Raw genomic sequence first — 24434 nt, 5'->3', positions numbered from 1 at the left:
CTACTTCTCAACTTTTAAGAAATGAGAATATCTGAATTTTCACCTGAATGTTCTTGACACTATATACATCCATTTCTATACCAATAGCTCTTGGTAATCCAGTCTATTATAATGCATTTTCTACTTATAAAGTGTGGAATTCTAATAATAGAAAAATGAGACCATAACCTATGTTATCTTATTAAATTCCTGTCAAAACCTCACGTAATCTAAGAATAAACAGATTGCATATGTAGTGATTTTCCTATTCATGGATTCTCTTTTCAGCTGTGTGTAATCTACTACTAAATCTGTGGCCTTGTTTTATTTTTGTTGTTGTTTTAATTTTGACTATTGCACTATTTTTTCTTCTACACTGCATATTTGACATTATTTTAATGTTGTTCAGGTACTTTCATCATCTTCTATGAAGACTGTCCATTTGTCTTTCCTTTATTCAGAAAAAGATATTTTGTATCTATCTGTTTAATAAATTGGTTTCTATCACATATTACCTATTGGATATTATTTACTTATATGTTTCAATTTTATTTTAGAATGCTTATTTTCCATGAAAAAAATGAATTAATTGGAATTCTCTGTGATATAAGAAGGAAATGCTATCTGTTTCTACTTGGTGTCTATGTGAGTGTACAACCTAGGTCCCTTTACTGTTTGTTTGTATTTTTGTTTTGCATTTTAATGTTTTTGAGCCACTAAAGTATGTGATAGGCCATTTTAAGGATGAAAACTTTTCTGGAACTCATTTACAGGTACAATCTCTTTGGGAAATTTTTCCTTAGATGAAAATAAAGAAACTTGCTATGAAGACTAATAAAGACAATGATAGAATTACTTTTTCTTTCCCTATATCCTAATTAGAACCCTTTGGGGCACCAGGTTTAAGGCTGAAGGGCCTTCTGTTAAACCGTGTTATTTTGTTGTTGTTGTTGTTTTTAATCAGTCATGGGGCTTGAACTCAGGGCCTAGGTTCTGTCCCTGAATTCTTTGGGTCAAGGCTAGCACTCTACCATTTTGAGCTACAGCTCCACCTCCAGTTTTCTAGTGGTTAATCGGAGATAAGAGTCTCACAGACTTTCCTCCTTAGGCTGGGCTAACTTTGAACCTTAATCCTCAGAAATCAGTCTCCTGAGTAGCCAGGATTACAGGTGTGAGCCACCAGCACTCAGCTTTAAATGATTTAAATGAACTCTTAAGATTTTTATTTTTGCTGTCTTATGAAGCTATAAAAATTGAACTTCAAATTTTCCTGGATTGGTAGCTAGAATGAATTGACTTCTGTGCTCTGCTTACTGCTCCTCCAGCTTTCCCTTAGATTTTCACCTGATAAGTACATGCTATTTTATTGTTGTTACATTCTCCTTAAGGAAAAAGTGTTTTCTATTTTATCTTGTATTTTTATTGTTTTCTTAGAAGAGTTATCCAATTTTTATTTGAAAGTTTTCAACTGCTTTCCTTATGATTTCTTTTGACATTACCCAGATCAGATGCTGCAACAGGATAATACAAATTTTTTTTGCTATCTCCTGGGAAAGTAGTCAATCAAACTCTAAAAGTGAGTGGTTCCTGTGTCATAAGGGGAGTACTTTTTAGCCTCACTCACCTGTCTCAGCAGAAATTACAATTAGATAGAAATATAGATCCCAGATAGAAATGCCAAAAACTCTTTCTATACACTAAAGACTTTCAAGTTGTCAAATGTATATATATCCTTGTAGGTTAAATTTAGCACTTAGAGCTCCAATTTCTCTCCAAGATATGTAAAACTCATCTATCCTGACAGTTCCCTGTTGACTGCACCTCTGAGAAGTCAATTATTCTCACCACAGCCAATTTTAATTTATGCACCCTACATTATTCCTGACTTACTATGTGATTTTTTAAAAATAGAAGTTTTATTATCAATTTAGAAATTAATGGTATTCTGGAAAGAAATATAAAATCTGAGCCTGAATCACCTCTTTGCCTAAAAAACAGTTTAATATTGATTTTATTCTTCAAGGTTCACAGTAGCCTAGGACAATGGATGACAATCTCAAAATATTGGTTAGATGAGTGAAGTGCTATCTTCCCAAGAAATATTATGCCACATAACCCGCCCCCCCTCTCTCCCATATGCCTGGTATAATAGACTTTCTTATTACTTTTATTTTAAAAATAAATAACATAGGGCTGGGAAGGTGGCCTAGTGGTAGAGTGCTTGCCTTGCATGCATGAGGCTCTGGGTTTGATTCCTCAGTACCATATAAGCAGAAAAAAAAAAGCCAGAAGTGGTGCTGTGGCTCAAGTGGTAGAGCGCTAGCCTTGAGCTGAAGAACTGAAGGACAGCACCCAGGCCCAGAGTTCAGGCTCACAACCAGACCCTAAATAAATAAATAAATAAATAAATAAATAAATAAATAAATAAATAAATAAATAACATGTTGATTAATTGCAATAATGGCACTAATTCTCTATAGGCTACCTGTAATTGTGTGGCTTGACTTAGAAGTTTCTGTCAACAAGAGATAATATGTTCTTCCAGTCTCGTGCATGCATTTCAATCTGGAATATCCATAATAGGGGTTTTGGCTAGTGAAGTGAGATTATCTCACTATTATAATTCCTAAACTACATCCATTTTAGAACACTGACTCAACTATGACGACAGTCTTGTATTAATACACTGGAGGATGAAAGGCCTTGTGAAACAGAATTGACCCAGTTTTCAATGTAAGTGTCAATAGAACCAAACCAAGATTTGCTAAGCCATCTAGAAAAACAGTAGCTATGCCCAGGTAAGGAGTTGAATTATACCAACACAACAGATTATTTGTAAGCATTCATAAAGGATTGCTGGTGTTAACCACTGTTTGGTGGTGGTTTGTTATATAGCAGTTACTAACAACTACAAAATCTTGTTCAAAACACTTCCTCTTCAGTGTATCTCATTTTGAGATGGTTTTAAGTTCTAGTCATAGATACTTTATAGAATCTACATTCTTGCCAACTGTAACAATAAACAATGAGCAAAGTTGATTTTTTAATGCAATGAATATTCAATGATTTTCTAGGAGAGTTGCTTATATTTCAAGTTTTAGAAATTAAACAACTTTGAACTGATATATTCTTACTCAAAGTCACATTTGTAAGAACAAATTCTTATTTAATTTTATTTAATAAATTAAATAATATTAAATAAAAATTAAATAAGAATTACTTAATTCTTATTTAATTTTAAGAACAAATTCTTATTTAATACTTTTTATGATTTTTATTTTCTTTCAATTTTGCCATTGTATTATCTAAGTAGAAGTTAAACAAACAAAATCTATCAAAAAAGGCATCCTCATTTATTACTTCTTGTTGTTGTTGGTCATGGGGTTTGAACTCAGGGCATGGACACTGTACCTGAGCTTGTTTTGCTCAATGCTAGCACTCAATATTTTGAGCCACAGTTTCACTTCTGTTTTTTTAGGTGTCTAATTTGGAATAAGAGTCTCATGGGCTTTCCTGCCCAGGGTGGCTTCAAATGGTGATCCTTAGATCTCAACCTACTGAGTAGCCTAAGGTTACAGGCCATGAGCTACCAGCATTCAAGAACATCCTCATTCTTCAAACAACTTTATCATCTTTATCACCATACCACTATACTGCATCATCATACCAAATAGAGACTAAAATGGAACAAAAGTACTGGTAAACTACCACTTTGATAGTCACCTGATTTTTACTAACTAATTATTAGATTGGCCTTGTTGTACCTTTCAACACTAGTACAGACACATGGCCTGAGATCAACTATGTATACAGGTATGAATGTATAAGACATTTACTTGAGTTTAAATGACAAGAAGGAGCAGGCCCTGCACTGATCCTAATCTGTCTAATTTAGAGAAAAAGACAAGAAGATGTCAGACATGACAGGGGTCCGAGGTTCTGGTTTATCATACTGGGTGAAGTGCAATAAGTCTGCTCAGGAGTGGCCAGCAAGGTTCTCCCTGGAGCAATCTATAGCATAATTTTAAAGTTGTTCCTAACTGTAGTTTCCAAGACTGATTCTCACACTCTTATAATGGTGCTTTGAATGATATCTCATGTCCTTCAGTAAACGGGCTACACTCTTCCTGCTTCAGACAACTCTTACAGACATGCAAAAAAAGAGATTTTGTATATAATTCCAAGATTTAATAAGACATTCAATAGACCATGCATGACTTAGATTTCTTAGAATATATGAGTACTAGTACATTACATTGTCAAGTAGAGAGGTAAAAATATAAAGGAGAATGAGGTCACAGAAGTTCTTGGTACTGAAGAATTAGCATTGAGTTGAAGCAGTTGAAGCAGTCAATGAATGCTGTGTGATCTGAATCTGGGAAGAATTGTCACCAACTGAATCAGCAATGATGTCATGTGGTTTTTTAGGGTAAATTAGTTAAGAGATACAACATGCAGCCCAGGGTACTCTAAGCCATCATATAAGAAGTTTGACTACCCAGAGACTACCATTTGGTGAGCAAGCCTAGACAGTATAGAGAAGCCATTTGAGGTTGTATAATTGACAGACTCAGCTGAGATTCCAGCTAAGTCAAGCCAGTATTGATTGCCAGAAACAGTCTAACAATGTTTTATGCAAGTTGATGTATTAGCCCTGGACAGAAGATAGTAGTTAGGAACATCCTGAACAGAACAGGTTTAACATCACCATTTTGAGTATATATACTGAGCTGTTTCCAGGAGTCCTGCTTTACTTCTGTGGTTTTCCTTACAGTGAGTAAGAGTTGTTGATCTAGTACATGTTATAAAGCTCAGTGCTACAAGGGTAAGACCATAAACCAAAATACATGACAGATAAACCTGAGCAAAAGAAACTTGGGTGGACATCAGAGAAGCAGAAAGCACATATCCAGCCTGGAAGGAGTAAATACTTAACTCCCATATTTCTTATTATCAGAATAAGGGCTTGATATGTTCTGATACTATGGAGTTTTTTTCCTTCAAAAGAAGTGAAAAGGCTAAACTTGGCAAGTTACATTCCAAACTTGTCAGACAAATTTTAAGGTAACCCCTTTGAAAGAGAGAATTACAATGAAATCTCTAGGTTTATGGACCCAAATCATTTAATTTATATTTTCTGCTACCTCTTTTGGGTGTCTGCCATGCCTGATTATCTAATGGGCTCTCTTTGGGAGGAGAAGCTGTCATCCCCATTTGAAGGAAATCAAGCCATTGTGGTACAAGCCATTTCTTTCCCTTGTCTCAGAATTCAAGATTTATGTTTATTAAAGTGTCTTTACTATTTTTTATGAAGAAATTTTAGACAACTATTACAGCATATCTATGCATATATGTATACATCCATGCATGTATGCATGGATGTATATATGCATATGTATCCAAATAGATATCCAAATAACATACCAATAAGCATTTGAATTACCCTTCCACACTGGTTAATCTATGCTAGGCTCACCTGGATGGTTCTGCATTAGGCTGTTGGAAAGTTTGGATCACCTCTTCTCCCCTTGTATTTTGAACCAAAACTCAGTGAGAAGTAGCAAGATCTACCCAATCACAATTTCTCTAAGCAGATCCCAACACTTCAACAGCCAACCCTAACAGCCCAAGTTCAGCTAAAGTCTCTTTTCACCTTGCCATCTAAGAATACTTCATTGGCCAACACAAGACACATGGCCAATCCCAAACTCAGCACTGTCAGAAAGTCCATTCCAACCATAACAGAAAGCAGGGAAGGAGGTGAATGCATGTTTACTGAAATTAATCCTAACCTTCATACATTAAATGTCACTTGAAAAAGCTGGGTCCCAGACAAAGGCTCAATAGCTATGGACAGGTGATCATACAAAATAATAGTCTATTAAATGAACTCCAACTAAAGGAACCAAGAGACATTCTTATTTTTTTAGGAGAAACAATAGAGATATTTTATTTTTTTGTTTTTTTTTGTTTATTTTTATTTTTTTAATTGTGAAAATACCATACAGAGGGGTTAACAATTACATGGGCAAGATAATGAGTACATTTCTTTTCAAGCATTGTTGCTTCCTCCTTTGTTTCCCCTTACATTCTTTAGTTGCCATTGTTGCTGGGTTTCTTTTTCTTTTTCTTTTGTCTTGTTGGTTTGTATTTGGGAGTGAAAGGGAGGACACATAAAAGGTGGAACAAGAATGAACAAATACAACCGTGGTACCTCCTAGACGCTATGTGGAAAATGAGCTGGATATCTTATGAGTGGGGATGGAAGGGAAAGAATGGGAAAGAGAATGATGGAAGGGGAGAAATAGTTCAGAAAGAAGTGTAGTGATTGTTCCTGGTTCACGTAGCTGTAACTCCTCTGTATATCAACTATACAAATGTAAGTTTAAAAAAATTAAGTTGGGTCCTTCCCTACATAAGCCCAGAACCACCTCTCTCCCAGGCTTTGCTGGCTCCCTATGGAACAGAGGGGTTCTGAGACATCACCACAAGTGGATTCTGGCCTGCTGTGAGCAGAACACGTGGTGGGTGGCAGCAGATGCCAAAGAATTGGAACTCTCAAGACAAGTGCTCTAAATTAGGAACAAAGCATTCCACTGGCTACCTCAAAACTTTAAAAATAAGCCTTTGCTCCATACACAGCTAATGACCTTAGCTAAGACATTCAAACTGCTTCATTTAAGATGATTAAGTAATTACTCAGGAGCAACGACCATGAGGTTTTTCCATCCATTGGGGCCCTACTTCCAAGGCCTTCTCTTGTCTTCGGTCCCTGTTCCCTTCAGCGGGCAACACAATAGTTTGGGTGGGTTCTATAATGGAATACATGCAGTCAAAATTCCCAAGTGGATAAGCAGACAGATGCCTAACGTAAGAAAGCTGCATGTAGAAGCTACCTTTGGGTGATTTCTTACTTTAGTCTGTTCACTCGTGGTGAGTACTTTTAGGCTGAGTAAAAAGACACAAGGTGACAGAAACCTCTGGCCACAGCTCCTATAAATATCCTTTTGTTAAAGAGCCACCACATAAAGTACTTCTGTTGCCAATTCAAGGCTGAGCATAGGGGAACTCCACCTATTACCTAATGTTTTGCAGAAGATTTAAGAAACAGGCTGCATGAAAATCTTGAAGAATACTTATCAGTCACCAGTGGCCTGCCCAATAACACAGGCCCATTGATTGTTTATTAACTGTTTAACTCAGAGATAATCAAGCATCATGTGGCCAATTCTAAGAAAACACAAAATCCCACATCAAAAGAATAAGCATAAATTAACTGAACTCTTCAGAGAAAACTCAGTGAGACATGACAGATAGGGGCAACATTTTGTTTTTGTTTTTCTTTTGTATAACGTGATAGACTCCTCCTCCCTCTTTTCTAAGTCCTACATATCATAGAAGTTGTTTATGCAAACTGACTTCTTCCATGTTCCTTTTTTCATTTATTTTTCCTAAAGTAATTCTTAAAGGCCTGGGACGTGAACAGATAAATAGGGATATCCCTTCCTTGGGAAATGGAGCATGACTATGTCTCAGGAAGAATGTGTCTTGTGGTCAGACTCAAATTTCTTTCTTTCTTTCTTTGTGCTAATTCTAGGGCTTCAACTCAGGGTCTGGGCACTATCCCTGAGCTTGTGTTGCTCAAGGCTAGTGCACTAACACTTGAGCCACAGCTCCACTTTTAGCTTTTTAGGTAGTTTATTAGAGATGAGACTTTCCTGCCTGGGCTGGCTTTGAACTGTGATCCTCAAAATCTCAGTTTTGTGAGTAGATAGGAATACAAATGTGAGTCATCATCATCATTCATATCGATCTCAACAGTCATTAATTCTCTCAAGCTCCCCTGGTCAGAGATTGTAACCAAAGGCTTCCTCTGTGATTAAGGAAGCAGAACTGTTACTGGAAAGTGTGGTGCAAATCTTAGTCCCAGCAGTTAACTAGCTGCCTGAATTCGAGTGAGTTTCTTGGTTGTTTGAACCATATTCCCAGTCACAAAAAAGATTTAAAAAATGCTACCTCAAAGTATTATTGTCAGGATTAAATAATGTAACAAAATTAAAAACTGAACATCAGCTGGGTGCCAGTGGCTCATACCTGTAATCCTAGCTACTTCAGGAGGTTGAGATCTGAGGATCGCAGTTCAAAGCCAACCCAACAGGAAAAATCCATGAGACTCTTATCTCCAATAAGCCATCAGAAAACCAGAAGTGACGCTGTGGCTCAAGTGGTAGCGTTCTTGCCTTGAGCTGAAGAGCTGATGGACAGCGTCCAGGCCCAGAGTTCAAGCCCCATGATGGACAAAAACAGCAAAAAACAAACAAAAAACCTGAACATCTGTGGGTACCATAAACCTGTGCCAATTGTTAATTATCTCAACCACCTAAATAGGCCATTTTTGAAATATGTGGTTCTTCATGATAGGAGTAGTACTTTTAGAAGAAAGGACACAGAGAGAAGAGAAAAGATCTCTCTGTTTCTATGTGACTGTCTCTTGTTGTTTCTCTGTCTTTTCTCTGTCTCTCTCTTTCTTTTTTTAAAAGCCCCTTCCTGTTCAATTCAAAGATAAAAAAAATGACAGTCATTGGTAAACCAGGAAGAGATTTTTTTAAATGTCCACTTTCTATCATCTTAAGTTTGAAATTCCTATCTCCAGAGTGGTGGGAAATAAGCATTTATTGTTTAAGCTATCAGTGTGTGTGTGTGTGTGTGTGTGTGTGTGTGTGTGTGTGTGTGTGTGTGTGTGTGTGTGTGTGTGTGTGTGCGTGCGTGCGTGTGTTGTTTGTGTGTGTGTGTGTGTGTGCATGTGTGTGTTGTTATAACAATCTGAGACAGGACATTGACTCATACAGTGTTAGTCCACTGAAATGCGTTTGGGAAATAGTATCATTTCCACAGGCAGGACATTATGCATTATAGATTTACCTGCTTTGGAAAATGAGGACAGATTAATTTAAAAGCTGATGGAGGACAAGTTAAACTGCCCAGATTACCTACACCAAGGGAAAAAAAAATCCCAAGGAACCAGGAACCTGCTCTCTGGGACATGTCCTCTATGCTTGAATTCCATTCACAGGCTTGCATGTTGGTAGCTTTTATAAACAAGCTTCTGCTTCTTCTACCTGCTTTCACTGATTATCTAAACAGTGCCTGAAATGTCTGGTCCCAAGTGCATTCTATTCAGAGTACCAATTAGATCATCATTTATCCAATATGGTGTCAAATCCAGAGGAGGTGATTGGATGACTACTTAGCTTGGGCAGTCTGTAGTACTAACTGAGGAAGAGATGGAGGATGAACAAAGGTGGTATCATGATACCATGATACCACCAGGTTACAGCTCACTGGAAGGGATGTCTTCTTGATGATGCAAACACCTAAAGGGAATGTTGTATTGTATTGCACTGTACTGTATTGTATTATTGTATTGTGTTATATGATGCTATATTCAGTATTGCATTGCATTGTGCTGTTTTATATTGTATTGCTGTATTACATTGTATTGCATTATATTGTATTGTTGTGCTCACAAAGTTTCTGTAAGTGCTGGTAGCATTCCTGGGAGGCTTGATAACTTGCAGTTATTGACCAGAGAGTATCAGAGAGAGAATGAAACTTATCAGATCACTTTAGAGGAAAGATGCTTTTATATGGACAAGATCAAAAGTTGCTTTTAAGACTCTTCACAGCAGCTATTGCCTGTCCAGGAGAGGGAGAAAGAAAAAAATACTCAGCTACTTTCCACAATTCCAACTTACATGTTGAATAAAGGACCTCAGAAAAAGTGAAAGAAGTATACACTATTTAAACACACACACACACACACACACACACACACACACACACACACACACACACACACACACACACACACAGATCCAATCCGACAATTGCTTAGAAATTGGCAGCATTATTTTGTTCACTTAAGCTATTTAACAAAAGAGAATTTCACTATTAGATAGTCTCTTTTATTAGTGAGCAACCATCTGCTGGAGTCACATGTTTATCAGGATAGGAATTCCTTTTCATTTTGGATCTGCATTTTTGTTAGTTTCAATAATGTGTTTGTAAACTGAAATATCTTCTCAGGCTCAATAATGACTCAGACTCTTCCTTTCATATAGAAATTGGATTCAGCAAAAATATGTTATCAAACTTGATGTGCTACTAAAAAAACATTTCTTTCTTGTATTAGACTCTTAATCCTCATCCTCTATCCTAGAGTAGGATTCTGTGTTTATTTCCCAATGTCTAAGACAATGATTAATCCTGAATAAATACTTACTAATTTAATAAATGAGTGAAATAAAGTTACTTTGTAAAATAATTGTTACTTTGTATTTTCTTTTTTAAAACCAAAATATGAAATTTGGTCCACATTGGTATAGCAGGCAAATTTTATTTAGTGTGGAATTATAATAAGATATATGTGACATATATTAGAATATGTAATAATGAATATTATACTAATAGAACACTGTATAAAATATTATCCATACATTATTTTTATGTCTATTATGTTCTTTTTTTTCTTTTTTTCTTTGTTGGTCATGGGGCTTAAACTCTGGGCCTGGGCACTGTTCCTGCACTATTCAGCTCAAGGTGAGCACTCTACCACTTGAGCCACAGTACCACTTCCAGTTTTCTGGTGGTTAATTGGAGATTAGAGTCTCATGGACTATTCTGCCCTAGTTGGCTTTGAACCACAATCCTCAGATCTCAGCCTTCTGAGTAGCTAGGATTCCAGGCGTGAGCCACCGGCACCCAGCTTTGTCTATTATGTTCTATTTACATCATATAGTTGATTAAAAAATATATACACAGAGAGATTTTTAACAAATAAATATCCTTGCTTACCATTATTAACTAAGAGGTTGGAAAAAAATGTTCTTACTTATAATTGATCAGCCAGCTATTACCAAAGATCACTTGTCCTATTCAGTTAGATATAATCAGGTAAAAAGATTTCTCCAGATCATTTCTCCTTAAAGTGTGATCCATGTACATCAAATTGAGATTTGATAGAAGTAGAGTGTTACATCAAGACCTACTAAATCAGAATCTGAGTTTTAACAAGATTCGGAGCTAAAAGATGGTGGTTAAAGACCAGTTCACAGGCCTCAGTGATGATGTTTCAACTGTACCAGAAGTAGCTAATGTCTAAAGATAACAAAATCTCCACCAGCCTCTTTCAGGCCCTTTGTCCTTCTCTTTGGATTTGTAATAGATTAGAGGCCATCAATTCCTAAGCCCACTCCCTTTTCTTAGACATGTTGATCTGGGCAAAAGAAGTGTTTGGGTAGAATGTATAAAAACAATCACTCTTCATAAATTAGTGAAATTATTTCATCCTGTGGTTTGTTTCTTCTGCCTTGTCAGCCTAAGCTCTCCTTCCTAGAATTAAGGGACTACTTAGTTCATTCTTTACTTCGTACAGAGTGCTTGTGAACACTAAGTTTTTAGTGTTTTTTAAAGATGATGATGATAGCAACAGGGATAGTAGTGATATGCTTTAAATGAGAATTTTAAATGCTTCTCTTAAACATTCCCACCAAGCTGCTCAGAATTTTAAATAACTAGCAGAGCCCTAGATCCTGTCACAGAGAAGTAGTTTTAGGGAGACAGCTAAGGGGTATAGTGGAAATAGAGGATATCATTCAGATGATAATCAACACAAACTTGAACTACGACTTGTTTTTATATGCATTTATGTATGAAAGACTAAAAAGATTGTTTTGACCAAAATTTCCTTTGAATATATTATTCTCCTGCTTAAATTAGCCTAGATAATCATTGTGGATATATGATTAAATATTCTGGAATGCTTAGTTTTAAGATTTTAGGAGAAGGAAAGAGAAACATTTAAGAAAAGCATTAAATTTTAGTTTGAAGCATGTGTTTCAGTCCATAGAAGTTGATGGAATGTTTGCATATTTCAGATTCAGACTTAATAGGTTTTAGCAAGATGTTATAATGACAGAAATATCAATAACTACATTTAAGAAAACTAAAGAGACTGAATATTTGGAAGAACCCAGAACACACAATCAGGACTCACATAGACAGTCTTCTTGTCTGGGTACATTAAGCAGGTTAAGTTTTTTAAAAAAATAATCTATGGAATGTTTTTAATTCATTTTTGTCTGGAGGTGCTTCATACTGATCTGATCCAGGAAAACAATTCTACAATTTTGAGTTTATATTTTTATTCCTGAGGCAGAAATTCATTTCAAGTTATACTCATTGACACTAAACCCAAATTTCTGATCTTTTCATTGTCCATTACCTGAGTAATGGACTCATGATTTGGTCAATCTTTAAAAGCATATTAAAATAAGAATCCAGAAATATATCCTGTTTTGAATTGTTTCCGGGATTTGTGTGTGGCCAAATTACCATTCAACTAGCAAATCTCACTCCTGACATTGTGATGCAGCAGTGAGACCCATGACTTCTCACTTTGACCTTGAGAAGATCTTTTATGGGTACCTTAACCAATACAGTATGAAATCATTAAGACTACATCATAATAATGACATTAATTGTCTGCTTTCATTTACTGGAACATTTGTGTTTGGGACCTAGTATCCAAGCTGTGAGAAAACCCAGTCAGTATGGGGAAGCTGTATGCAAACTTTCCAGCTGATATCCCCAGGAGATCTCCCAGGTAACAACTTGTACCCACTACCAGACCTATGCCTGAGGAAGCCTTCAGATGACTTCTGTCTTGGTCATAATCTGACTGAAAAGGAAAACTACCATATCTTCCTACATTCACTGAGGTCCTTGTAACTTAAAGCCATACTAAAAAAGAGAAAAACAAACATTTATTAAACACAAATTTTATACAATGCAAGAACCTGCATTAGGAAATGAAGATCAAAGGAAGTAGGTAAACTTAGGAGTTTTAACAGAATAGTAGACTTAATGAAGAAGGAAATATGATAGGAAATATAATGAAATATGATAGGAAAAAGGAAGAGTCTAAGCTAAAGGTAAAAATCCAGGGTAACTTCATCAAAATCTATTTGTAAAGATTCTTCTTTGTCTTCTTCTGGCTTGATGACAAAGATGTTCCTTTCCTCCATGTTATTAGACCTCTCACATAAAGATCATATGAGCTGCTTTTGGACAGAGGAGCAAGGGAAGTTCAAAGTGATCTTTCTGCATATGGATTTCTACGATTCTTTCAACTTAGAATATGCCCAGATACCCTATAGTGAGTTAGAATTTCATTAAGCTCTGCGAGATATCTTGTCATGCTGAGCTCTGTCAACCATCAGAACTATAGGAGACAATAAGAAAATGTTTGTGGTTATTTTAAATGGTTAGTGCTGGAGGAAGTATTACTTCAGCAACAGAAAAAATTATCAACATCTTACTCACACTAGTGCAGAAGAACCTGAGATCCTGAGAGTGGTGAGCTAAACATTCTCTAAGCAACTAACCCATCATTAGAAATAGATGCTATTGCATTGCTGGGTGTTTGTAACTTACACCTGTAACAGTAGCTACTCAGGAGGCTGAGTCTGAGAAGGAAAGTCTGAGAGGTTCTTATCTCCAATTAATCTAAAAAAAAAGCCAGAAGGGGAGCTGTAGCTGAAGTGATAGATAGCTAACCTTGAGCAGAAAAGCTCAGGGACAGAGCCTAGTCCCTAAATTCAAGCCGCAGGAGTGCCCCTGCCCGCCCCCCCCCCACACGTAGATACTATTAACTGCATACTCTGCATTACTAGCAATAATTTTTTTTCAATGTTATTGTTATTGTAAAGGTGACAGAGGGGTTTCAGTTACAGGAGTCAAGTAATGAGTACAATTCTTATTGAACTATGACTCCTCTTCCTTCACTTCCCCTCCCATCCCCACCCATACGGTTCATTTTCCACATAGTGTCTAGTGAGTACCACTGTTATATTTGTTCACCCTTGGTTCCACCTTTTTTGTGCCCTTTCTTACCTCCCAAAGACAAACTAACAAACAAGACAAAGGGGAAGAAAACAAAAAAAATAACAGCAACTAAAAAAATCTTGTTTCACCTTCTCTTGCATTTTATTTCATAAAAATTGTTTTATATGATCATCTGCACATAGTCATTGAGCCTTTGTGATCTGCTTCTACGCATATCCTTTTTTGGTCTTAATGGGTGAATATCTAGAGACCTATGTAATTTATCATGTCCCTGTGTGTGTGTGTGTGTGTGTGTGTGTGTGTGTGTGTGTGTGTGTGTGTGTGTGTGCGTGCGTGCATGTGTGTTTAATCATTTAATGTCTTTAATTGTATATTTATAGGCTCATTCTAGCTACCACAAATGAGGAAAAACATGCAACCTATGTTTATTTGGATTTGACTTACTTCACTTATTACAATTTTCTTCCAAGTCATTCCATTTCCTTAATAATGGTACAATATCATTCTTTCTGATGGATAAGTAGAATTCCATTATGTATATATACCACATTTTCTTGATCTATTTGTCCAATGAGGGGCATCTGGGTGATCTATAGAGGGGTTATAGTTACATAGGTCAGTTATGAGTACATTTCCTTTTGAACTGCCCTCCTCATTCTTTCCCCGTTTTTCCCTTCCCAACTTCCATCCCCGACAAGTTGTATAGTTCATTTCTAGCATAGTGTCCGTTGGGTTTCACTGATGAATTGGTTCACAAAAATGGTCCCACCATCTCTGTGCTTCCCCTTGTGCTCCCCAAATCAGGTAAACTTATATACAAGATAAATGGTAGAGAAATAAAAAAAAATACAGCTTGGCTATGGTAAACAGTGAATAGCAATCATCTTCTAAAAGGACTGTTGGAATGTGTGTGTGTGTGTGTGTGTGTGTGTGTGTGTGTGTGTGTGTGTGTGTGTGTCCTCAAAATTAGCTTCTCTTTCTACCTTTCTTATTGTGGTTACTGAAAATTTTTCCAGCCATTTTTTCTAATTTATTCATTTCCTTCAAGATAAAACATTTAATTTCAAGGTCCTTTGATATTTCATCTTATGGAGTCTTCTGAATTTCCTTTGCCAATATTTTTCTATAACTTTCAACTGCTTAGCTTTCTGCCTCCACAATCCTTAGTCTTAAATTATACCAGAAGAGCCTGTCAGGTCATTCTGTCCTCATATCTCCTACAAAATATTACCACTACTTTAGCTGCAAATAAATATTCAGATAGGGACCATGTAAATGAGTACATTAAGACCAGTGTAAAACAATAGGGAGTGGTAGACTTTGTGGAAAATTTGATTCTCACCTTTTCACCTAAAAGAAATAGATCCACCTGGGTCACAGTTGTCATATAGAAATGGAGGTCTGTTATTTCCATATAATGTTGTTTCCCCGCCTCCCCCACTCCCAAAGAATTATATTATTTCAGACTTCTATGAGAAATGACCAGTTTTCAGCATTGGCATCTGAGCCATTCACTTTTATTATGTAATAAGCAATCTAAAATGTAGTATCTTAAAGTAACAGTCTTTGCTTGGTTGATGATTCTTTAGCATTTTAGACTGGGCTCATCTGGATAGTTTTCTGATCTTAACTGATCTCCCTGTTGAATCTGTGGCCATTACACTGTATGAGAGAAAGGGGCAGGTACTCCCTTAGAAAAAGCCTACGGTGAAGGCTTATGTTTGCATATTTCTTGTTCATATAGTAGAAGTGGAGACCTTGAATGCTGTACCCTCACCCCATCTCATTCTATAATGCAATGTAAATCACAAGACTATCTCTGATTTGATGAGTGAAGAAAATGATTACATCTACCAGTGGATAGAGATGGATACAGGCAAGGGAAGAATTAAATTGTAGAGAGAATGGAGACAAGAAAGAAGAAAAACATTAAAACTACTTCTGCTTTCTTCCAAAGCAATTGTTTTTAAATTTTCATAATCTAAGGGATGGGTCAACATTATATGTCTGTATTTGGCTGTTTGTGCTTTTCTTTCCTGCATTCACTCAAAGAACCCCATTTCTTCCTATCCCTCCTCTCTACTCCTGCTATTAACACATTGGCTTTATATAGATCTTTTGTTTGTCCCTGCACCTGTCCTGCTCACTTTCATGTTCAAGCATCATCACCGGAAATGGCTTTCATTATCTTTTCTTCATGTCCTCATTTCCTCATGGCACCATTAAATCTTTGAATTTCCAGAAGCTTTGTGTGAGTACATCTCATGTAATCTCACCACAATCATTTATTAGCACTACTATTTATTTTTTGTACTTTATACCTTGCCATTATTTTATATATGTCTTTAACATTTTCATGTAAATGCTTTATTCTTTCTACCAAAAATTTCTGGATTAAAGGAATCTGTAACTGTTTGGGACAGCAATAAAAAAAAATTGTGTATTGTAAGTTAGCAATCACTTAAAAATAATTTTTTTTGTAGGAGTAGACCTCAGGGCCTGGGCACTACTCCCAAGGATTTTGTCATAAGGCTAGTGTCTTTGAGACACAGCTCCACTTCTGGTTTTCTCGTGGTTAATTGGTTAATTGAAGATTTTGCTGCCCCAGCTGGCTTTGAATTGCAATCCTCATTTCGAAGCCTCCTAAGTAGCTCGGATCACAGGCATGAGCTACCAGCACCCAGCAAAACAAACAATCTTAAAATAAAGTGACTTAACAATAAACATATTTAGCTAACAGTTCTATGGGAAGACAATTTAGGCTAGACTTGACTGGATAATATTTTTTGTCTATGTCTCAATAAGTTCTCTTACATGCATTGGCTTTATGGATCTTGTTATACTGCTCACACAGCTGAGGCTTCAGGTGGGACATGCCCTGTATGAGCTGTCTTCCTTCATCAGGCTTGCCTGTGCTTGCTCCTAGGGCATCTGGGACGCATGACAAGAGAATGGATTGAAAGCTTACATGGCTTCTGTAGTCTAGGCTCAGTACTGGCATACTTCTAAATTCTGCAGAGTAATGGAAGTCACACGGCCAAGCTAGATTCAATGACTAAGAATGTAAATTACTGCTTAATTATGTGGACACCAAATCTCTGTTTTACCTTATGCTAGTTCCAGTTAAGTCGTTCTCTCTCTCTCTCTCTCTCTCTCTCTCTCTCTCTCTCTCTCTCTCTCTCTCTCTCTCTCTCTCTCTCTCTCTCTCTCTCTCTCTCTCTCTCTCTCTCTCTCTCTACCTGGGCACTCACCCTCAGCTCTTCAGCTCAAGGCTAGCGCTCTGCCACTTGAGCCACAGGGCTACTTCCAACTTTTTCTGCTTATGTGTTGCTGAGGAATCGAACCCAGGGCTTCATCTATGCATGGCAAGCACTTTACTACTGAGCCACCTTCCAAGCTCCAATTTTATCTCATTTTTAAGCCAAGAGTTCCAGCAAATACATTAGAAATATTCTTCCAAATGTAGCATAATCCTAAACCCACCATATGTTATTTAATGAAAACATGTTAAGTTAAATAGAAAATAGCACAATGTGATGCTACACAATCCCAAGGAACGGCTAATTTTTTTAATATAGAAAATACAGATAGTGGCAAAGTACAGAGCAACTGGGACTCCCTTGGAGTGTTGGTGACAATACACATTAACACAATCATTTTGGAAACTTCTCCATAGTATCTAAGTATGTAAACCTTTGGACCCAGCAATTCCAACTCTAGATATATTTACAACGGAAATCTAAGTGTATACTTAATGAAAGAAAGGTAAGATCATTTCATTCAAAGGGTAAAGGATATAAAACTGCTTTTTAAAAATAAAACACTGCCTCCCTACTTGAGCCCAAGAAATTAATTGAAAACAGGAGAAAAGCCTGTTATCCCTGCCTCCATGTTTGTATATCTCCTCGTTCTAAGCAATTCAGTTTGTAGTTACATTGGAATCCAGCAAGGACAGGACAGATCCATAGCATCTTTATGACAGGGAATGTTTTGTGTTTTCCTAAGAAACAGAAAAGCCTTACAGGATAGACCACCGTCCCCAATGAGGACAATTACCTCCAGTGACGAGGTTGCACACTAGAGCAAGACTAATCATCTCATGGGAACCAGATTGTTCTACTCAAGTGATAACAGCAATATGAACTTTTCCTGACCTTCAAGAACTACAACATCGATAATGATCTATCAAGCAACAACTTTAATAACATTGCTTAACAATGAGTGTGTTTCACTCCCAGTCCTAATTATTTGTCTATTTAAACCTAAAGATCAGATTACCCTAGTCTGTTCAATAAATCCTTTTCTGTCTTTCAACATCTGTTTACATTCAATCAGTTAAGGAGAATGGCTAGACCTCACATGTGGAACTCTAAGAGTTTGGGACTGGAAATTAAAACTCTGGATTTGAAATAAGGATACTGGGTCTAACTGGTGCCATCTTGGCTGTGTGGTGGTTGACAGAGAATTTGGTTTAACTGTTGCCATCTTGTCTTCATGGTAGAGGCAGGGAAGTTCCACCCCTCGGTGATCCAGCTTGCCTGAATTCCTAGAGGCAGGAGCAGGGACTTTAGCAATTAGATGACTGGGCCTGTCAGTCTTGGGCCTTCAACTTGCAAGGTTTTAGGACTGTAGTGCCTCAGGTGCCGTTACATCATGCCTCCTGTCTGCTGGCTCTCCTCAGGTCACAATGGTATCCCATTTCAGCTCTTTGTTGGAGTTGATCTGGTTTGTTGGTATTGGTTTTCTGCTCATTCTTTCTTCTCCTACACTCAAGGCTCAATTTTCTAACGGTGTTAAGTATATAAGAGAGACTATAGGTCTTTGGGCAGGAGTCCTCCTGCAGTTGTCAGCTCTCCAATAAAGACTCCCAATTCAACCCTTCAAGATGTGGCTACCCTGTTTCTCAAGACTGAGTTCCCTCACAACAGATTCGCATGTAGCCTCAAACTCATAGGGGTGACATTGTCCAAAAAGAAATGTATTCTTACCTGCCTTATGTAACTATAACCCTTCTGTATATCATCTTCATAATAAAAAATTTAAAAATACATTAAAAAACCCTCATAGCTTGAAATATGGACACTGGGTATAACTGGGGCCACTTTGGCATCTTGGTGGATGAGGGACTTTCCAAAACCTCTTAGAGGTGAAATTCTACCCCTACCCCCAGGTGATACAGGCCTGCCTGAACTCCTAGAGTCAGGGGCAGGGACTGGGACTTAAAAAAATAGGTTCCTGGGCCTGCCAGAACTGTACAAGGAGCTTATAAAATTCTTAGAGCTCTCAAGCTACCCGTGAGCCTGCCCCCAACCATGACCCTATTTAGGCCCCAGCAGCTCAGCTGCCATTTTGCATTGTACCTCAAGTCTCCTGACTCTCCTCAGGTCACATTGGCATCTCTTGTCAACTCTGGTTGATTGAGATTGTTTCTCTGCTCTTTCTTTACTATCTTCCTGGCTCAGTTTCCTAATAGTATTAACTGTATTTGAGGCCAAAAAAAAAATTTTTTTTGGAGGGGGGACACGTGTCAGCTTGCAGTTGCTGGCTTTCTAATAAAAATTCCAGATTCGACCTCTCAAGATGTGGCTTCTCTGTATCTTGCAATCCAATGAATTCCCATATAACAACCTTTGATCTAAGTTACTCAGGAGGAGGCTGAGATCTGCTGAATCTGTTTTAAAGTTAGCCTGTGCAGAAAAGTACATGAGACTCCATCGCAAAAATAATCAGTAAAAAGCTAGGCTACAGGATGCTTCAGGCAGTAGAGTGTTGGCAAAGCAAATGCAAGGCCCTGAGTTCAAACCCCAGAACTAGCAGAAAAAAAAGATTGCATCAAACTAGACATAACCCAACAGGATCTGTAAGTAAATTCTATCATTCTGTCTTTACTATGAAATATTATACAGTTGGTCCTTGGTGTCCACAGGTTCAACCACCATGTACTTAATTATTGAAAAGTTTAATACTTATACTAACAATGTACAGGCATTTTTCTTGTCATTTTCCCCTAAATTATACAGTGTAATATTACATTGTAGTAGTTATTATGTTATCTGCAAATAATTTACAATATATGGGAGGATGTGTATAGATTATACATAAATACTAAACTATTTATATAAAGGACTTCAGCATCTGTCCCTGTATGCTCTTTTGTATTTCTCTTTCAGAAGTCCTGGCACCAAAGCCCCATGGAGAATGAAAGATGACTGCATAACAATCAGCATGAATGAGCTCAAGTGGATGTGACGAACATGGATGAATCTCACAAACAAAACGTTGAGACAAAGAAGTAAAATGCCAAGAGTACATGCTGTATGATTTAATTTATGAAGTACAAAACAGGAGTACTTAATTACCAAGTTGGACATCATTATCCTTGTAGGGGAGCTGTAACTGGAAGGATGTACAAGAGACTTCTGTACTCGTGGGCACGTAAGCTTTATGGTTTGTGCACCTTTGTAAATGTATGTAGTTGGCTTCAAACAATTGAAGAAGTGGTTTTGTGGTCCTGTGGGCAATTATACGTCGGCCATGTTCCTGCCCTCTCTCTGAGTGTGGTGACTGAAGCATCCTGTCTCTGTAGCTGTAGGAAGAGAAAGTATGAGCTGCAAGAGGCGCAGCCATCCGCATAAAGGAGCAAAACCATCAGGAGAAAACACTTCTGCGACAAGGGAAAAACATATTCCCTCATTTTCCCCATCTGTCACACCATATGCAGTAGCTTCTATCAACACTCAATTTGCTATGTGTGGTGGAGGACATTTCTTTCACGTAGGAGAATAACATGTCCCTTTTTAAATCTTAAGATGAAGGGTTTGTTTATTGGTTTTGGTTTTGGTTGTATTTTACTGTTGGCACTCCCTGAGTCAAGTTGCTATCATGCAGGGAGTTCTTAACTGAACAGAGTTGATACCTAGACTTAGCAAAACCCAGGTCTGCACACCTAATATCTGAAGTTTCAACAATCTCATTTAAAAAAAATGTGAATGTCTTTTTACTTTCACTTATGTCTCACAGCTTTTTCTGCATTTGTACCTCTATTCGATCTTGAATTCCATGGTCATTCCACTTTTAGGCATTACATGAGCTTCTCTGAAGTATGATTATCTCTTATCCATCAACAGAGATTAATAGTCTAATCATTAACTTTTTTTCTGCTGTAACTTAAATTTTCAATCACATTTGCTCAGGAAAACCTTAACCCTATCATTTCAATTACTTTAATCTTTTGAGAACCAGTGGTGGGAAATCATAATAAAATTACCACAAATGGATATTGTCCAACAAATGTTAGGTATCATCCTTGTTTTTTAACTCTCCTTCAAGTCAATAGACAATTCTTTCTCTAATCCCCCTTAAGGCTAGTTCCAAATCCACGCATTCCCTCATTTCTGCCATGAAGGAACCAGTCGGATGAGAAGTCTCTCCTTCAGGACATTCCATAGGCGGTCATACAAAGTCCCATGCTTCAAAATACCCCATGCTCCACATAATGGCAGAATGATTGCTGTTACTATTTTGAAATCCTGTTTGTTTGTTTTTTCCTTTCAATAGTCATGTTTGAATACTCAGCATTAGCTCTACCACTGAACTACACTTACAAGTGTAGGTACTTACAAGTGTAGTTACATACAAGCTCATTTATATGAAGGTTGTTGTTTTTTTTATTTAATTTAATTTTCTTTGTGAACATACTGTACAGAGGAGTTACAATTACATGGGCAGGATAATGCATACATTTCTTACCAAGCATTGCAGCCTCCTCCTTTGTTTACCCTTCAATCCCTTCCCAGCCTCCCCCCTCCCCCCCAATCCCAATCCTTCTCCTTCCCCCCTTCTCCCCCCCTTCCCCCGCACCGATGTTGTAAAGCTCGTTTTGAACATGACAACTTGTACTTCTCATTGTTGCAACAGGTCCACCTGTATCCTTAAACAACTGGTTTTTCCCCATCTCCTCCACAAGTTATACTGACATCAAATAGAGTGAAAGCAGGGGTTATACTGTGGGGGAGGGACATACAAAGCAACAAAGAGATAATCTTATAAATGCGTTAGAAACACATGCATGAAAGAAAAAAACATTAAAATACACATCTAAGGGTTCATTTTCCTGACATCACATTATCTGACCTTTTCTGCTTGACTCATACATATACTAGATATTACAAATAAGGGAAACCATGGGACCTATGTTTCTTTGGGCCTGGCTTACTTCACTTAATATAATTTTTTCCAAGTTTTTCCATTTCCTAACAAATGGGGCAATGTCATTCTTTCTGATGGAGGCATAGAATTCCATTGTGTATATATACCACATTTTCTTGATCCATTCATCTACTGAGGGGCATCTGGGTTGGTTCCATATCTTAGCTATGGTAAATAATGCTGCAATAAACATAGTTGTGCTGGTAGCTTTAGTGTGGTCTTGTTTGTAAACATTTGGGTAAATGCCCAAAAGTGGGATTGCTGGGTCATAGGGGAGTTCTATGTGAAGTCTTTTGAGGAACCTCCATACTGCTTTCCAAAGTGGTTGAACAAGTTTACATTCCCACCAACAATGAAGTAAGGTTCCTTTCTGTCCACATCCCCTCCAGCATCTGTTGTTGTTAGAGTTCTTGATTTTTGCCGTTCTAACTGGAATGAGGTGATATCTCAATGTTGTTTTGATTTGCATTTCTTTTATGGCTAGGGATGTTGAACATTTCTTCATGTGTCTATTGGCCATCCTTCTTTCTTCTTCAGAGAAGTTTCTCTTTAAGTCTTTCGCCCACTTATTTATTGGGCAGTTGTTTCTTTGAAGATTTGTTGTTGGGGGGTTTAATATTTTGAGTTCCAAGTATATTTTAGATATGAGACCCTTGTCCGTTGTATGGCTAGTAAAGATCTTCTCCCAATCCGTGGGCTTTCTATTGATCTTGCTAGCTATGTCATTTGCCCTGCAGAAGCTCTGCAACTTTTATGCAATCCCATTTGTCCAACCTTTCTTTGATTTGTTGTGTTTCCGGGTCTCTATTCAGAAAATTTCGGCCTGAGCCAAGGAGACCTAGGGTTTCTCCTATTCCATCCTGTAATGTTTTCAGAGTGTCTGCTTTGAGTTCAAGGTCTTTGATCCATTTGGAGTTGATTCTGGTGCAGGGTGATATATAAGGATCTAGCTTAAGTTTTCTACATGTAGTTAACCAATTTTGCCAGCACCATTTACTGAAGAGGTTGTCTTTCTTCCATTCTATTGTTTTAGCTCCCTTATCGAAGATTAGATGGCTATAGGTCTGTAGGTTCATTTCTGGGTTTTCAATTCTATTCCATTGGTCCTGAGGTCTGTTCTTATGCCAATACCAAGCTGTTTTGATTACTATGGCTTTATAGTAGAGTTTGAAGTTTGGTATTGATATTCCTCCAGCAGTGTTCTTTCCATTGAGGAGCGTTTTTGCTATTCGGGGTCTTTTATTGTTCCATATGAATTTTTGGATTGCCTCTTCTATTTCCTTGAAGAATGAGGTTGGAATTTTGATAGGTATTGCGTTGAATTTGTAGATAGCCTTGGGAAGTATTGCCATTTTCATGATGTTAATCTTTCCAATCCAGGAGCATGGGAGGTTTTGCCATTTTTTAAGTTCTGTGTTGATTTCCTTTTTTAAGATTTTAAAGTTTTCATCATAGAGGTCCTTCACTTCTTTGGTTAAGTTAATTCCTAGGTATTTTATTTTTTGTGGGGCTATTACAAATGGAGTTGCTTTCCTAATTTCAGCCACACTTTTCTCATTGTTGGCATACAGAAAAGCCATTGATTTTGGGGGGTTAATTTTATAACTTGCTACTTTGCCAAAGTTTTGAATCAGCTTGAGTAATTTGGGAGTGGAGTCTATGGATTCTTTAAATACAAGATCATGTCATCTGCAAAGAGGGAGAGTTTTATTTCTTCTTTCCCTATTTGGATCCCCTTTATGTCTGCATCTTGTGAAGGTTGTTTTTGAAATAAAGGTTTTGCTTCCTGTCAAGGCATGTACCTGAAACCTGGTATACCTATTTTAGGCTTCCTATTGTAGGTAGGATGTCAAGTATATGTCACCATGTCTTGCTTCTTTTATTGAGATGGACTTACCTAGACTCTTCAACCTTGGACTAGGCTAGGAATGCAAACCTGTTGATCTCAGATTCCAACAAAGCTTAGATGACAGGGGCTCACCACTGCATGCAGCTAAAGGTTCAGAAGAGTGTTTTGGGAACTTTTCTCCATAGTCTTGCCTCAAACAGTAACTCACTGGTTCTTAGCCTCCCAAGTAGCTAGATTACAGGTGTGAGCCACCAGCACTCACTAATGTCTTGAAATTTTTAATAATGGGGTTAAGTCTTGCCTCCTTCCAGTGGAGACATGACTCTCATACCCATCTTACTTTCCTGCCTCAGGAACCGACATCTCTCCTACTCAATACAAATTCTTTTTGAGGTTTTTCACTTAAAGTATATAATTCAGTAATTTTTAGTAAAGGGTATGTATGAAGTCAGGCAACCATCACTGCTATCTAATTGTCAAAAGCAGAAACAGA

The 24434-nt window shown here is 37.4% G+C and overlaps 1 protein-coding gene across 1 annotated transcript in view; it reads left to right on the top strand.

The window, feature by feature from the left end:
- Plcb1 (phospholipase C beta 1) overlaps positions 1-20070 on the top strand; it is a 661556-nt gene extending 641486 nt beyond the window's left edge. The window contains exon 33 of the mRNA XM_070006762.1: positions 20055-20070. The gene's annotated coding sequence lies outside the window, so the exon portion shown is untranslated. The remainder of the gene's footprint in view (positions 1-20054) is intronic.
- Positions 20071-24434: the final 4364 nt, after the last annotated feature.

The sequence above is a fragment of the Dipodomys merriami genome, unplaced genomic scaffold, assembly GCF_024711535.1.
Source record: "Dipodomys merriami isolate MVZ:Mamm:240054 unplaced genomic scaffold, mDipMer1.0.p SCAF_7, whole genome shotgun sequence".
In the NCBI taxonomy this organism is placed as follows: domain Eukaryota; kingdom Metazoa; phylum Chordata; class Mammalia; order Rodentia; family Heteromyidae; genus Dipodomys; species Dipodomys merriami.
The sequence above is the reverse complement of the archived record's forward strand: the minus strand, read 5'-3'. Positions and strand labels throughout refer to the sequence as shown.